General features: G+C 39.2%; 1 protein-coding gene across 1 annotated transcript in view; it reads left to right on the top strand.

The window, feature by feature from the left end:
* Positions 1-17,312, top strand: part of GALNTL6 (polypeptide N-acetylgalactosaminyltransferase like 6) — a 1,380,753-nt gene that overhangs the window by 894,472 nt on the left and 468,969 nt on the right. The window lies entirely within an intron of this gene.

The raw sequence follows: 17,312 nt of genomic DNA, 5'->3' as shown, positions 1-17,312 counted from the left end.
CCAACTGATCTAATCATGGATAACTTCTCCATGACTGCAGCTAGATTAGCGTTAGGCCAAACAACTAGGAATCGAAACCCAGTCAAGTAGACGCATAAAATTAACCATCACAAGACTGTAGAGGGTGAACAGAGTAAGCAGAATGTGGATCTAGAATAGAAAAGCTGCAATATTCAAGAATGAAAAAACATGACAAGGGCCTGAACTAACTGACAATACTCTTGATCACAGAGAGAAATACATTTTGTGAAGATAACTGTGGTAGAGTGGACAGTTCTTAGGGGTTGGGTGAGGAGTTAAGCTTGAGCAACAGTGTGATCATAGTACTGTTTACTCCTCTGAGAACTGCCAGTGGAAAGCAGATTTGGGTGTGTTTGCTTTTAACTGTTGAGATTGAGAAGCAGTGGCCACCCTGATGAAGACACAAATAGTCATTTGGAATGTGTACGTCTGTAGCTAAAGAGATAAGTCATGGCTAGAGATTTGAACTTGAGAAACAATTGACATATAAATGATATTTGAAGCCTTAGAAGCAGTTCTGGTCACCCAAAGAACAATAAAAATAGGGAAATATATAGAATTGGTAGAAACCCTGGTGGAGTAGTGCTTAAGGGCTATGGCTGCTAATCAAAAGGTCAGCACTTTGAATCCATGAGGCACTCCTTGGAAACCCTGTGGGGCAGTTACACTCTGTCCTATTAGGTCGCTATGAGTCGGAATTGACTCGATGGCAACGTGTTCGGTTTGTTTTTTGTTTATACAGTATTGGTAGGAATATTAACAACCTACTCATGGGCCTAGTCTTTACTCTTTCTATTCTCATCGGCTGAAGGTTCTCCTACTATCATTTTTTTATTTTCTGGGAAATATTCATGAGTACATGTGACGGAGATGTAGGTTCTGGTTGCCCACAAACAACGTAGACAAATATAGTCACACCAATGCGTATGTTTTTACTCCTGATCTATGCAGCACGTGGAATTTGATGCAAAGTGCATGCATTTAACTTCAACTTTTACAAAAGAGAGGTTTTGGTAAAATTGGGTAATCCTACTAAGCCTCAGTGTCATCATCTAAGCCTGAAACTGAGAAGATAAAGTGTGCATTGTACAGAAGGAATGTTAAATTCTTGGCCAATCATAGTTTCTCAACAATGACGGCTATTTTATGAGAAAAGAACAGCAAGGATGAAGAGAGTTGGGGGTGTGGTAACCAAAATGTTTAACCTCTCTGTGCTTCAACTTGTTTATTAGTGAACTGAAAAAAATAATGTCAAATTTACAGTGTTATTGGGGAAATAATGTATGTGTGTACACACGCACATACATGGACATAGAGTCCCTGGGTGGTGCAAACAGTTAATGGTTGTGAATTGAAAAGTTGGAGGTTCAAGTCCACCTAGAGGCACCTAGGAAGAAAGGCCTGGTGACCTACTTCCAAAAACCCATCCATTAAAAACCCTATGAAGCACAGTTCTACTCTGACAAACATGGAGTCACCATGAGTCAGAATCAACTTAACAGCGATGGATTTTTTTATACACATACACACAAGGTATGAGCTCAATAAATGGAAGCAACTATTGACTGTTAGATTATAATTGTATCAGCTGAACTTAAAATTTTCAGTTTTTTTTTTTTTAGTTAAAGATATACTTATCCCAAAGTGATGATTACGAAAATACAAAATAAAACACAAAATAGAATTCTTGCTGTATTTCAGTGGCTTTCAACATTTTTTAAGCTGCAGAATATTTTAATTGAAATATTACAAGGTAGCTCAATATGTAAAATTAAAAAGAGCAGAGCTGCTTTAGAAGAAGGGAAGGGGACTCTGAGTCCTACTGTCCAGCATTCTTCCTCCCCTCACAGCTCCTAAAGATGCCCCAACCCAACGCTATTGGTATCTGGAACATAGTTCTTGAAATAGTCAAGAAATATTCACTCATCTTCAGTAGGTACCAGGCACTGGACTAGGCACTGAACTCAACTGAAAAGGCATATGAGGCCTCTGCCTATATAGGACTTATTTCCCAGGATAACAGACAGATTAAAAAAAAAGAAAAGAAAGCACATACAAGTAAAAGGAAAAATAAATGAAATCTTGTCAAAGTTGGGTAACTTCTATAAAGGAAAGAAACAAGGGGGCATGAAAAAAGCATAGCAAGGGGGCCTTTTTTGGAATGATGACGGAAAGCCTTTATAAACCAGAGCCTAGGAGAATAAGAAGGCATTCACCATGTAAAGAGCAAGAGAGACGAGGTGCAGTCAGAAAAAAAGAACAAGTGCGAACACTGGGGATGCAGGGGTGATGAGATGTGTTTGAGAGACAGGCAAGGCCAGATTCCGCAAGGCCTTAAAAACCAAGATAATGTTACCAGAATAAGGTTCTTGCCTCTCACTGGTCAAGAACGAGCAGGTAAGCCACAAAGAGTTTTCCGCACGAGCAAAGCTTTGTTGCAAGTGGAGACGAACAGGAGGGCCTAAAGCAATGCTTACCCTCCTCTCACATAATGAAAGACTAGCCTGGGCTTTTGATAGTTCTTGGGTGGGAAAAGATTCATGTTTATTCATAGGTACAGGCAGGGACATGTTAACTACAGTGCGTATGCAGCAGCTTTCCAAGATGGCTCCTGTCCCGAAGGCCTCTGGGATTCGTAGTAGGACTTATTATGAGGTGCTGGACCGGCGCAGTCTCCTTGCTGCCTCTGTGGAAGGTCACACAGTGGTCACAGGTGGATGTTCTGCTCATGTCCCTGGGGCTAGTTTTCTCTAGCTGCTTCTGAAACACAACTTCAAAGAAGTTTGTGGGCTATTTTTTGATACCCTGCCCCATTGTTCTGAGGAATGGCTTTGTTTCTGCACCCTGGCCCATTTCTTGTTACTTCGTTTGCAGATTTGGGGGGCCCTCTGTTCCCTGTCTTAATAAGGGACTTGGATTTTATTCTCAGTATCACAGAACCCTCTGAAGGGAATTTTGAAGATATAAGATATCAGCTAATTTATCTTTTAGTAAGATCACAGAAATGTAGGGAAAAGGGAAAGCCTATGATTAATATTTTGAATGAGTATGTTTAATTATCATGCCATTCTTAAAACTGGGAGTATCATATTTTTAGAAAACTTAAATATTACGCCTAAAATAGTGTGATATAGCCCTGGACAGAAGTAAGCTTCGTCTTGTTGCATTCTTCCTCTTTTTGTTATTTTATTTTGCACAGTAACTTGTACTGCAAAACCAGGATCCAGCATGAAACTCATTTCCACAGCCCAGTGATTTCATCACAGTATATTCCCAATGAAGCTCTGTAAAAGAATTTTGTTCCAAATGATAAGAATATACAATATCTCCCCAATATTACCCATCGTGGGTGCAGTAGCGGTTCAGTGGTAGAGTTCTCACCTTCCATGCAGGAGTGGTTGTAGTTCAATTCCCAGGGAATGCAAGTCAACTGCAGCTACCTCCCATCCATCCATCAATAAGAGGCTTGCATGTTGCTGATGCCGAACAGGTTTCAGCAAAGCCTCCATACTAACACAGACTAGGAAGAAAGGCCTGGCAATTACTTCTGAAAATCAGCCAACGAAAACCTTATGGATCACAACAATCAGATCCTATTGTGCACAGGATCACCATGAGTCAGGGAACTGATTCGATAGGAGCGGACAACAGCAACCCCTTGCTTAGGTTTGAGCTGAAGCCAATTTTGACAGAAACTCAGATGGCCTATATCTTGTAAGGCCATTGGACCTTTTCCTTCTCAAGCTTTCTCTCTCTCATATTCCCACTTAGCTATTTAATAAAATAATATGTAGACTGGAGAAGACCTAAATAAATTCTTCTAAAGAAAAAATTCTCTCTCTAAATTATATTCACCCTTTTTTTATCTATCGAAGAATTAGATTTTGAGGTGTCAAGAATGCAGCTATAAAGCCAGTGGTCATGATGACAGCAGTTCAGATATTTCCACAATCAGTTCTAATAATTTATATTTTTGTTCTTTTTCCAGTGTTTAAGCTACTAATTGTCATATTAAAAAATTCAATACAAAAAAGGGCCATGATTTTTTTTAATAGTTGAAGTCTTACTAAAAAAAGGTATTTTTCACAATGTTATAAACATGTTGTATTGTGGAGCTTAATATGTACAAGCATCTTCAAACATCAGAAAGGCCCACCCACGAAAGGACATTATACTGAAAACTTATTTTAAAAAGATTTGCATCACACTGCTTTCTAGGAAACACAGACCCAATTTTACTGTTGAATCTGTAGACAGGTACATAAAATCCTTCTGATGGTTGAAACAGCAGAGGCTAACCAGATAAGCCGTAATTCTTAAAAGATGAGGGAAGCACCTCCAGCCTTGTCAGCCTAAGGTGGGTGATGTGGATCAATTTGTACTGCCCTTGACTTTCCGTTTCTATTAGAATTCCGAAAGATCATTAGCCACCTCTGGGATAAGTTTGATTAATGTGTTTGGTTAAACAAAAACAGTGAGGTCAACTGTGAGAAGAAATTTAAAAATTAGAAAAAAAAAAAAAAAAGAAGTATTCCAGAGGGAATGTATGCTTTCCAAATTGCAATGAGAGGAAGTTCATTCCTTCAGTATGTTCTCACTGAAATAACCAGAGAGCCATCCTCTTAACTTCCCTCCTCTGATGCGTTCAGCCACAGGGCACGTGACCTCAAAGACTAAAGTATTAGCACACCTGTCAAGATTGTGTTAGTCTAGGAAAAGCAAAGTCCCCAAACAGCATGCTGTTCGTAAGCCAGAGACAGACAAAAAGTAAATAAACTTGGCTGATTTCTCACAATGAGCAAAATTCTCTGCCATTATCAAAGATGAAACCTGCGCCTGCTCTTTTTTACTTAATACACCTTTTATTCTTTTGTTCTTTCACTAAAAGTTAACTTAGTTGCAGTTCTCTACAAAGTATTTGTATCTCTACTGGAATAGCCCCCCTCTCCAGGCTTTCTTGAAGTGAAGACGGGGGCAATACTCTGAGAAAAAGATTTGCTTTACTTGACAAAATAAGGATATATATTTTTTAACCACCATTCTTCTAACGGAAACCCTGGTGGTGTGGTAGTTAAGAGCTATGGCTACTAACTAAAAAGTCAGTGGTTCGAATCTACCAGGTGCTCCTTGGAAACTCTATGGGGCAGTTCTCTGTCCTATAGGGTTGCTATGAGTCGGACTAGACAGCAGTGGGTTGGGTTTGGTTTAATTTGGCCTTCTTACTCCCTTGAGTTTGTGCCCCTGCACAGCTTAAGCTAATTTTATAAACTGAAGACACCGTTTCTGTCTATTAAGTTCTCCCCAAACTGAAAGCAATGAGCTGCCTTCGATTTATTACACTGCTCTTTACAATTAGTTTTATGATGTATGGCATGGATGTGTATATTATAAATTCAGTCTATAACTCTTGCAAGTCTAAGGATGGTTATGAATCCCTTGAGTAGAATTGAAAATACAATATATAGCAGCTCAGTCTGATTTGTTACCTCCTTTGCAATTTTTTTGCAAAGCTATTTAACCCCTTGTATTCAAATTTGCTTGTAAAGACTTTTTTATGGGATACAAGGATCTAAAAAGATAATTACTCATGATTTAGCGCAGTCAGACAACTTCTTATAGAACCACCTGCTGACTCCTGAGACACTCACCTTTACTTTTTAAAGTAAATGAATAAACACAGCTCTTAAAATACATAATCATGGAAAGGGAGTTTAGGTGTCAGAAACAACTTAAAAATATGAATGTTTGGCTGAATATGGGTCAAGCTTTAAATATTAGAAGAGCTCTCTGCTACCATCCTCTGCCTGTAACTGGCCAAATCTATTTTGGGTCTTTTATACTGATTTGGAAATTTGCACACCAGCTTCGTAAGGCAGAGCACAACAGATCTGATTTAATTACAGTCGGTTGAGAAAATGTTCTTCATATAAGCTAATTTTCAATCCTCTTCATTGTAACCAAATAAGAGGTTTCTTTTTTTTTTTTTATAGGATCACTATAAGTTGGAACCAACTTGCGGGCAGTGGGTTTGGTTTTTGTTTTGGGTTTTTTCTTTTCTTTTTTTTTTTTTGGTGGTTTAAGTGAAAGTTTACTGTTCTTTTTTTTTGTTGTTGTATTCTTTTAGCTTGGTCCTGAGTTTTGGTGGCCTAGTGGTTAAGAGCTACAGCTGCTAACCAAAAGGTCGGTAATAGATTCTGTGAAGAAAGCCCTCTGCAGAACCTCCTCTGTAAGAAGGTGAAAATCACGGTGAATGAGAGCCCTCCCCCAAATATCTAGGTATCACCTTAAAAAAAAAAAAACAGTCGCTAACAGTCGACTCTGACTTATGGCAACCCCATGCCTGTCAGAGTAGAGCTGGGCTCCATAGGATTTTCCGTGACTGATTTTTCAGCAGCAGACGGTCAGGCAAAGCTGGGTGGACTCAAACTGCCAACTTTTAGGTTAGCTGCCCAGCACATGTAAACCCTGGTGGAGTAGTGGTTCAGTGCTATGGCTGATAACCAAAAGGTCGGCAGTTTGAATCCACCAGGCACTCTTTGGAAACTCTATGGGGCAGTTCTACTCTGTCCTACAGGGACGCACATTAACTGTTTTCACCACCCTGGGACCACGGATATCGTTTTACACTGTTAAATATAAGATTCTTAGAAGTATTACCACTTGCGTCTAAGGACTCTATTGGTTCCTTTTTTCTACATTCTCCAACTAGAGAACACCATTTTGATCTGTTACCTAAGGACATTAAAGTCACCAACTATTTCATCTGGAATGCCCCAGCAAGTCTCCCCCCACTCCATGCTTTAAATAAGGAATTGGGTTAAGTAACACTGGAAGGAACATCCTTTTTAAAGACATTAAAAATTATAAAATGATATGGAGGTACACACAAATCATAACAGGGGTGTTCCTCTTCAAAAACCAACCCGTGGGAGGAGGTGTCCATGTACTTGCTCCTCCAACCTTCGTTCAACGCCGACGGGCCTTCCCATCATCCATTTAAAAATGGCGGACAGAAATATGGAGCGGTGTATGTACAGTACTGTACTCAAGAGCCATTCTGTTCATCCTGTTCACTTATTTCTACAAATAACTGGCTTTCAGTTCAAATAAATATCTTGTCTCTCATTCCAATCGTTCTTTTTCAAATAACAAAATCGAGGGGTTTTACCCCAACAAAATGACTCATGGTTAATATTGATTTCCTGTCTCAGCCACTTTTTTCAGGCCAATAAACCAATTTTACATTTTTTTTCAACATACCTTTTCAACTTTGGGCAGAATCACTGATTTTGGAACTTTGTCATACGCTTTCAAAATATGTAAGCATCTAGTCTAAGTCCAACGCAACAGCATAATATCTCAAAAAACATAAAACTAGTTACTGAGTCACGATCTTCTCGAGACCGCTTTGGGTATTTTCTGTCGGCTTTTTTTCTCAACGTGAGGTTTTTGGATCTCTGAAGGAAAATTCTGAGATTCAACGAATGTCAGATAACAATATCCTGGAATCTATGCATCTGTGTGTGTACGTTTGTGTGTATTATATAAAACCAGCCCTGTGAGCTTCATCTTTCTTTTCACTCATAAGTATTATTAAATGCATATGTCAAAGAAAATCTTTTTTTCAAGTGTCTATGCCATTGAAACAGAGAATAAATCTTCCTCCTTTGTGTAGGTGAGCATTACTACTTTCCAAGAGAAAATCTGAACTATAATTGCAAACATTTAACACGCCCCATTCAAAGTTAGATTTTTCCTTCATAATGACTTGCATTGCCTTGAGTCTATATTTTTCCCCCCAAAGCACTATAACATTCTTTGTTTTTTAGTCTATTTCATTGAAAAATAGTTAGCAGGGCTGTCAAAGGTACACGTAAGCTTTTGCTAAAATTAACCAACACTGTATAATAAAGTATGTGCAACACATAAAGAAAATTTTTAAAAAGTGAAAGAAAAGTAGAAAATTCCGGTAAAAAAGATTTTGTTTTGTTTTTCTACATGGAATGATTCATTAACTGGAGTCTTAATTGTTTCTGTTCAATATATAGAGAGAAATTTACTTAAACAAACGCTACTTAAGTTACCTATTTTGCTGCTGTCATTAGTCACCATAGAGTTGATTCCAGCTCGTGGTGACCCCATGTGTGCAGAGTAGAACTGGGCTCTGGAAGGTTTTCAAGGCTGTGACTCCCCAGTAGCAGGGCTCCAGGCATGTCTACCAAGGGGCCTCTGGGTGGGTTCAAACTGCCAACATTTAGACTAGTAGTGAACTGCTTACCTATTTGTGACACCTTCAAAAAAGTAGTAGGGATGTTTTAAATAATCATTTTGAACAGCATCTTTGGATTTTAAGTGTTTCTGTTACATTATTCTTGTTTTATTCCTGATAGCCCAGATTAGAAATTTTATGATTTTACTGCTTTATTTAGTACTTGATAAATTTGGAAACATTGATTATGCTAACACAGGGTGGGGAGGGGGACAATCCATGCACATATAGTTCTCGTAAGCACTAGAGAATTATATTGATGGTTTTATCCATCAAATGAATGAACTTTAATATTACCTTAAAGATAGTAACAGAAGGTAGAAAATTCCCTGTCCACCTAACTTTTCTTCCTTGATTACGTAATGGGACCATTTAGTTAACGAGTAAGAAGACTTTGAATACTGAAATCAATGTTTCTCTCATTTCTGATTCATTCAATGAAGATTGTATGCCCTCGCCCTTTCCTGAGATATTAGCCTATTGGAGTCAGCTGCATGCTAGTACCTCTCCCAGGACATTCCCCACAGTCCTTAATCCCTTTATCTGAAGTCTTGGTCCTCTACTTTGACTTCCCAGATCAAACTCTAGGCCCCTTCAGTATTTCATGAGACTTTCTCTCCATTTGACTTCATGTCTGATACTGGTAGAGACAGAGTTCCAGGTGGAAAACTCTCTTCTCCCAGCCTGACCTTATTAAGATACCATCCATCAGGAAGAGTTACTGTGAACTGAGAAAAGTTGGCTTTCTTTTTGTTGAGTAAAACTCTTGAGGAGGAAAATGTTGACATGAAGGCAGAGATTTAAAAAGATTTAGGAGAGAGAAAAAATGCAGGGGTTCATTATGGTTCATTTCTGAAAAATAAATGCATTTCTAAAATTATTTCTTGTGTTTTGCCATTTGGGGAGCATTCTGAGAAAATACAACCTCACACAAATGATCTGTCAATTGTCTCGAATGAGAAGAGATGGATGAGGGGGAGAAAAGGAATAGAGGACAAAAACTAAATCTTCATTCTTCATGGTGAAAAATCAATGCAGAAACTGAAAATTCTGGAAAAATGCAAGCAAGCTATATATTGAGCTACGGAGATAAATAATCAAAGAATCAAATAAAAGAGTTAAAAGGCATTGCTTCAGGGGAAATGTAAGGGAATGCTCTGAATAGGTTTTTCTTTTTTTTTTAACAGTCTTGTTGAAAGTTTTTCTTTAAACGACCAGTACATGTAATTTAACTGCATGTATATATGATTTTGATTAAAAAAATTAAAAAAGCTAGAAATACCGTTAATAAAGGAGGAAGGAAGAGAACGAAGAAGGTGTGAACAAAAAACAGGAAAACAGAAACCAACAGAAAGCTGGAATTGCCATGTTATTATCAAATGATGTGAATTTTAATGTTAAAGGAATCAAATAAGATGCAGAATAGCATAATGTAGTGATTAAAAAGACAAAGTGAAGGTTTTAGGTCATATTTTGTAGTGGATTCAATCAGTATGATTTCATTCATCTCTTTATCCCTTTATGGGAAAACCCAATCAATTTTCCCAAATCTTTTGCAATAAATCAGATTCTTGGCTGGCATTCTACCATGGCCAGAATGAAAGACGATAAGGCTATGTTATTGTTCTAACCTTGTGTGTGGACTGGGTTTGAGTCTGTAAGGCATTTTTTCTTATAATTTCAAGATTGGGCCTGGATCCACTTTAGGCCAGTCTTTCTTTTTGTCAATCCTCCAGACAATTCTGACTTTGCCATTATTTCTTACACATTATTCATGAGACGTTTTACTCATTAACTAAATTTTTGCATGTATTTTTTTCTCTCATCTACCTATTGTTAAACTACTGCCATTTACAATTAACCATGGAATCTACAGAGTTTGGGAAAATATTTTCAAAATTTCCAAGTTACAGGGGAGTTATACTTTATATCTACAGGAATTAAACAATGTAATCTAAAATGTGATTCCCATCCTACAAATTTTCCTATATCTCTGTGTTAACAAGTAACATAAACCTTTTTAACTTACAAAAAAACAAACAAACAAAAACGCAAAGGGGGAAAAAAAGAAGCAAAAAAATTCAGAAATTTTCTTTTTTTTTTCTTTTTTTTTATCGAACTTCAGATGAAGATTTACAGAAAAGACTAGTTTCTCATCAAACAATCAGTACACACATTGTTATATGACATTGGTTAACAACCCCACAACATGTTAACACTCTCCCTTTTCAACACTGGGTTCCCTATTACCAGCATTCCTGTTCCCTCCTGCCTTCCAGTCCCTGCCCCAGGGCTGGTGCACTCCTTTAGTCTTGTTTTGTTCTATGGGGCTGTTCGATCTTTGGCTGACAGGTGAACCTCAGGAGTCTACTCATTACTAAGCTGAAAGGGTGTCCGGAGGTGATGTTCTCAGGGTTTCTCCAGTCTCTGTCAGGCCAGAAAGCCTGGTCTTTCTTTTTGAGTCAGAATTTTGTTCTACGTTTTTCTCCAGCTCTGAATGGGACCCTCTATTGTGATCCCTGTTAGAGTAGTCAATGGTGGTATCTGGGCACCATGTCATTGCACTGGACTCTGTCTGGTGGAGGCCATGATAGATGTGGTCCATTAGTCCTTTGCACTAATCTTTCCCTTATGTCTTTAGTGTTCATTCTTCCTTCCTCCCGAAGGGGTAAGACAAGTGGAGTATCCTCTATGGCTGCTCACAGGATTTTAAGATCCCAGACACTGCTCACCAAAGCAAAATATAGAATATTTTCTTTATAAACTCTGTTATGCCAATTGAGCTAGATGTTCCCTGAGACCATGGCTCCACAGCCCTCAGCCCAGCAATTCGGTCCCTCAGGGAGTTGGGATGTGTCTATGGAGCGACCATGGCATTGCCTTGTACAGGTTGTGCTGGCTTCCCTAGTGTTGTGTACTGTCTTACCCTTCACCAAAGTTACTACTTATCTGTTGTCTATTAAGTGTTTTTCCATCCCCACCCCCACCTCATAACCATCAAATATTTTTTTTTTTGTATGTAAAATTTTCAAGAGTTTTTATAGTAGTGGTCTCATACAATATTTGTCTTTTTGTGATTGATTTATTTCACTCAGCATAATGTATGTGGTGAGTTCCTTTTGTTTGTGGATTTCTTTTTCATTTCTTTTGTTTTTGTAGATTTTGTTTTTATTGAGACTCTATGTTTTTCTTTATCTTGATGAGTAGGTTCATTAACTTTCTTTGTGGTTTCCTTGTAATTTAACCTTATCTTCCTAGGTTTGAACTAGTCTATTATTACTTAGTATCGCCTTGCCTTCCTCTCCATTAGGGAGTTTTATACCTATACCGTTTATTCCCTCTTTTATTGTTCTGACATTGTTGTCATTTACACATTAACCTCTCTGGTTCCCTGTTGCAATTGTTTTGGTTTTGGATAGTCCTTGAGAGTTCATTTCCTATGTTGCTATCTGGCTGGTACAATCTTGTGTCCTGGATTCAGGCTGTGGACTCATGTTGTTTATTCTCAGACTGAAGGACTCCATTTAATAATTCTTGTAAGTTTGGTTTTCTTTTTACATATTCCCTTAATTTCTGCTTATCTGGAAATGTCCTAATTTCACCATCATATTTGATCGAAAGTTTTGCAGGAGATATTATTCTTGGTTGGCAATTTTTTCCTTTCAAGGTTTTATGTACATCATCCCATTGCCTTCTTGCCTGCATAGTTTCTACCAAATAATTAGAGTTTAGTCTTATTTCTCCTCTGTATGTGACTTTTTGTTTTTCTCCAGCTGCTTGCAGGATTTTTTCTTTGTCTTTGGTTTTAGCAAGTGTGATTATAATATGCCTTAATGTTTTTCTTTTGGGATCTATCTTATATGGGGGCTTGTTGAGCTTCTTGGATAGTCAGCTTTTCATCATTCATGATATTAGGGAAGTGTTCTGTCAGCAATTCTTCAATGATCCTCTCTGTGTTTTCCGTTTTCTCTCCCTGTTCTGGAACTCCGATCACTCACAGATTTTTGCTTTTGATTGTATCCCACATAATTCTCAGGGTTTCTTCATTTTTCTTCCTTCTTTTTTCTGATTTTTCCTCAAACAGACTTGTATCCAAGTGTTTGTCTTCAATTTCTCTAATTCTGTCTTCTATCATTTCAAACCTGCTCCTCAGCCCTTCTATGACACTGTCCATTTCTGAAATCTTGTTATTTATCTTTTGGATTTCTAATTGTTGTTTTTGTATGATTTCTAGTTGTGAATTTATTTTGACATTTTGTTCCTTGTTACTTTCCTGAATTATTCCATTTTTTGGTCTGTATTTTCCATGAATTTGTCTGCCTTTTCCTAAAATTTGTCTATTTTTTCCTCGTTTTTGTCTGCTTTTTGCTTCAACTCTTGGATTGCTCTGAATAGAGATTTGAATTCCCTGTCAGGTAGTTCTAGTGCCTTTTCTTCTAGTGGAAAGTCATCTGGTGTTTTATTTTGGACACATACTGGACCCATCCTGTTCTGTTTTTTTTATATGTTTTGATATTGTCTGCTGTCTTCAGGACATTCAGTAGTTATTTTCTCCATTTCTTGATTGTAGAGTTGTTTGTTTTTTCCTTCTTTTTTGTTTTATTTGGTTATGTCTGAGCAGGTGGGCTGCACTTTCTTTGTTGTTTGCTCATCTGTAGTCACGATACTTTTCACCTCCTTGTCCAATGGGCAAGGCCAGTCATTCAGCTATGGTGCGGCAGGACAGGTCCAGCTGAAGGGAAGGGGCTGGAATAGGTTGTTTATGGCACATACTATGGCCGACAGGGCAGACCAGGAATCAATGCTGGGCAGGTTCCAGTAGGCTGTGCCTGTGCTGCTTGGGGGTGTGATATTCAGTGCATGGTGCAGGTAGGTGGGAAAGAGGGGGGAGATTTTGATTTGTGGAGCTAATAGAGGTGTGGGAAAGAGGAGAGAGAGGAGAGAAAAATAGGAGTCAAAAACAGATAAGCAAACACAGAAAGAGAGAAAAAAAAAAGAGTGCTAAAGGAGTTTGCCATTGAACTGGAGAGAGGAGAAACCAAGACATAGAGAAAAGAAAAAAAAAGAAGATGAAAAAAATAACTAGATAAAAATTTGTAAAAGAAAAGCCCCCAGGAGTCCCAGAGTCCCACCAGTGGGGCTGCTAAGATCAGGCAAGTGGCTCCCAGGCTGCACAGTATAGCCTGGCTATAGGGGGTATAGATGTCACACAGCCCAGATATTCAGGAGACAGGAAAAGAAGATAAGTGTAGAGAGGTGGGAACTGAGAAATGAAGACGGACAGGAAGGGAAAAAGAGAGAAAAGAGAGGGAAAAAAAAGAAAGAAGAAAAAAAAATGCCCCCAGGGATCCCACCTACACAGCTGTGCAGATTGGGTGAGTGGCTCCTAAACTGTGCAGTGGAGCTGCGCTAGAAGGGGCTCCCAAGCTGCAAAAAGAAAAAGAAAACAAACAAAGCAAAACAAGAAAAAAAAAAAAAAAAGCCCCAGGGATCCCACCAGCATGGTGTCGAAGGCCGGGGTAGCATTTTCCTAGTCAAGTGTGGCTTCACAGCCTTTCAAGAAGAAGCAAAGATGGTACACAGAGTCAGGTGTTCCAGAGACAGGAGGCAGAGGTGATAGGAGGCACAGAAGAAACCAACAGAGATGGATAGAACCAACACCAGCTCAGGGGCCTGGCCAGTGCGGGGAAGGTGAATCCAAGCAGCCTGAGGCCAAAGCTGTGGCCTCCTGGCCAAGAGACTGTGGCTGGCAGGAAGTGGGAGAGGCTGAAGGCGGGGGAGGGGAAAAAGGGAGGGGGCTAGAAAATCATATATCACTCGTTACCGGGTGCTCTCTCTCTTGCTGCGAACTTTGTGAAGCTGCTTTCCCATACTTTCTGTCCTCCAATCCCGACATGGGTGGGGCAAATCCAAGTGGCACAGACACTGCATTTCCCAGCCAGCCAAGCCACTGCAGCCAGCCAGGAAGCTCAGAGATAGAGCAGCAGGGAGAGAATGGGGGGTGGCAAGGTGTGTATCGCTGGTTACCGGGTGCTCTGTCTCCTGCTGGGAGTTCCACAAAGTTGCTTTCCCATCCTCCCTCTCTGCCAATCCCTGACTGGAGTGCAAGATGGCAGATCCATACTGTGTTAGCTGATGTGGCCCTCCACACGTATCTCTCCTCTCTCTCCGTCCTCTGTCAGTTTCTTATTCCATTCGGTACTTGGCTGAGTTCTCTATCACTTCATTTGGCACTTCAGATTCCAAGAATGATGTTTGTCTCCGTTTTACTTCATTTTTTGGGTCTTTTCTGTGGAGGGATGGCATGGTGTTTCTGTCTATGGTGCCATGTTGACCAGAAGTCCTCAGAAATTTTCTTGGACATAAAAAGTGAGGTATAAAATCAAGGGCAGGGAAGTCTTAGACAAATGCTCTAAGGAAAGACACCTTTTTCTCTGACACCACCATAGAGTTGATTTTGACTCATGGTGACCCTAGAAGACAGAGTAGAGCTGCCCCATAGGGGTTCCATGGCTGTGAATCTTTCTGGAAGCTGACAGCCACAACTTTTTTCCATGGAGTGGCTAGATTCGAATATATGGGTTTTAATGTTGCTGTTGACTGTATATTGTTTCATTCAAAGATGACAGTGGAGCACTTGCTATGAGCCAGGAACTATCCTAAGTACTGCAAACACAACGTGGTGAGCAAGACCCAGATTCCATCTTCAGGAAGCTCACCATTTGATAAAAATTTTGAAACACTTCTAACCTCCTGTCTTGGTCGTTTAGTGCTGCTACAACAGAAATACCACAAGTGGACAGCTTTAACAAAGATAAATTTATTTCCTCGCAGTAAAGGAGGCTAAAAGCCCAAACTCAAGGAGTCAGCTCCAGGGAAAGACTTTCTCTGTCCACTTTCTCGTCAATTTTCTCCTGGACTAGGAGCTTCTCTGCACAGAGACCCCGGGTCCAAAGGATGCACTCTTCTCCCAGTACTGCTTTCTTGGTGGTATGAGGTCCCCCCTCTCTACTCACTTCCCTTTCCTTTTTATCTCTTGAGAGATAAAAGGTGGTGCAGGCCACACCCCAGGGAAACTCCCTTTACACTCCATCAGGAATGTGACCTGGTAAGGGTGTTACAATCCCACCCTAATCCTCTTTAACATAAAATTACAATCACAAAATGGAGGACAGCCACACAATACTGGGAATCATGGCCTAACCAAGTTGGCACATATTTTGGGGGGACACAATTCAATCTATGACACCTCTTTAGGGAAATAATTTAGAATCATTAATTGTAGATGTTTCTTCAATTTTAAGTAAACGTGAACAATCTATTAAAGAAAGCGTTACAAAAATGTAACTCCTTGCCCTTTGCTTTGTAGTAGAATCCCTGGCCTCCATAGCTGCTGTCAAGGCAAAAATCATATGCTCCTTAATAAATATACTGTCAGTATCTTTCTGTGAATAGCTTTATTCAATAGTTTACAGTTAGTATTATTCTTTGTTGTAGTCAGTAGCATCCAAAGTGAAGTTTTGGAAGAGTAGGGCTGCAAGATGCTCTTAAAAACAAAGATTCCATAACCAACCAGCATTTCTTAGCAGAGAATATAAGCATTTCTTGGCAATCTTCAATGAATATTAAAGGGTTTTAAAGATTCTTCATGGACGCAGTGATGGTTTAGTGGTAGAATTCTCATGTTCCATGTAGGAGACCTAGTACAATCCCCACTCAACGTGCCTCATGTGCAGTGGAGGCCCATGTGTCGCTATGACACTGAACAGGTTTTGGGGACCTTCCAGGCTAAGATGGGCTAGGAAGAAAGACCTGGTAATTTACTTCTGGAAATCAGCCAATAAAAACTGTATGGATCACAACGGTCCCATCCATCAATTCTAGGGATGGTACAGAACCAGGCAGCATTTTGTTCCCATTGTTCATGGGGTTGACAGGAGTCAGGAGTGATTTGATGGCAGCTAACAACAAGAAAAAGAGATGTTTCAATAAAAAAAAATTTTTTTAAACTTTGTTTTAATCCAGTTTTCTGATATCACTGACCTAGAGCATAACAAGATTTTTTTTCCCTTAACCTCGTGTATGACACAAAGATTATTATACACACACTAGGAGCAGTGGCCCTTTTGATCTACCAGATGTCTGCCCAACACATGCAAAGACACCTGCCTAAAAAGTAAAAAAATTAAAACTTGTTTCATGTATAACAACACTGTTAGTACAACTCTGTGTGTGTTTTGTTTTGTTCTGTTTTACCTTGTGGTGAGTCAAGAGAAGTAAACTATGCAGTTAGGAGAAAAAGTAACTCATTTACTTTTCTACAAGGATCAAGTTTGAAGGATTTTTGGAGAATCCTAAAAGAATAAATTTACCATTTATGGAAAAGCCACATAACCACTGCTGTCGGGTCGATTCTGACTCATAGTGACCCTATAGGACAGGGTAGAACTGCCCATAGAGTTTCCAAGCAGCACCTGGTGGATTTGAACTGCCAAGCTTTTGGTTAGCAGCCATAGCTCTTAATCACTACGCCACCAGGGTTTCCATATATCACTAAAAAAACGAAAGTTTTCATTAGCTTTGTCACTCCTAAAAAAACACTGACTTTTTAAAACGAGCATCCGAAATGAATTTGAAAGAGATTACGAAATTTTTAATTATTAATACTCTGTTAAATATAAAAGAGTTTTGAAGTAAAATGTATTTGGAGACTACCTTCTTTAGGTGACAACCAACTTTTACTACCTTTTATCAATTAAAATTCTTAGTTGCATTTTAGTCTGGATAAAACATACAGAATTTAACAGTTACCGGTATTAAACTTGGAGCCCTGGTGGCATAGTGGTTAAGAACTCAGTTACTAACCAAAAGGTCTGCAGTTAGAATCCCACAGCCACTCCTTGGAAACCCTATGGGGCAGTTCTTTCCCGTGGGGTTGCTATGAGTCAGAATCGACTCGATGGCAGTGGGTTCGCATTAAACCTGGGACATTTTACTATTGGTGTCTCTGCAGCTTGTGGGT

The sequence above is a fragment of the Loxodonta africana genome, chromosome 21 (assembly GCF_030014295.1).
Source record: "Loxodonta africana isolate mLoxAfr1 chromosome 21, mLoxAfr1.hap2, whole genome shotgun sequence".
NCBI classification, from domain to species: domain Eukaryota; kingdom Metazoa; phylum Chordata; class Mammalia; order Proboscidea; family Elephantidae; genus Loxodonta; species Loxodonta africana.
Note: the sequence above shows the minus strand (reverse complement) of the source record. Positions and strands in the feature narration are given on the sequence as shown.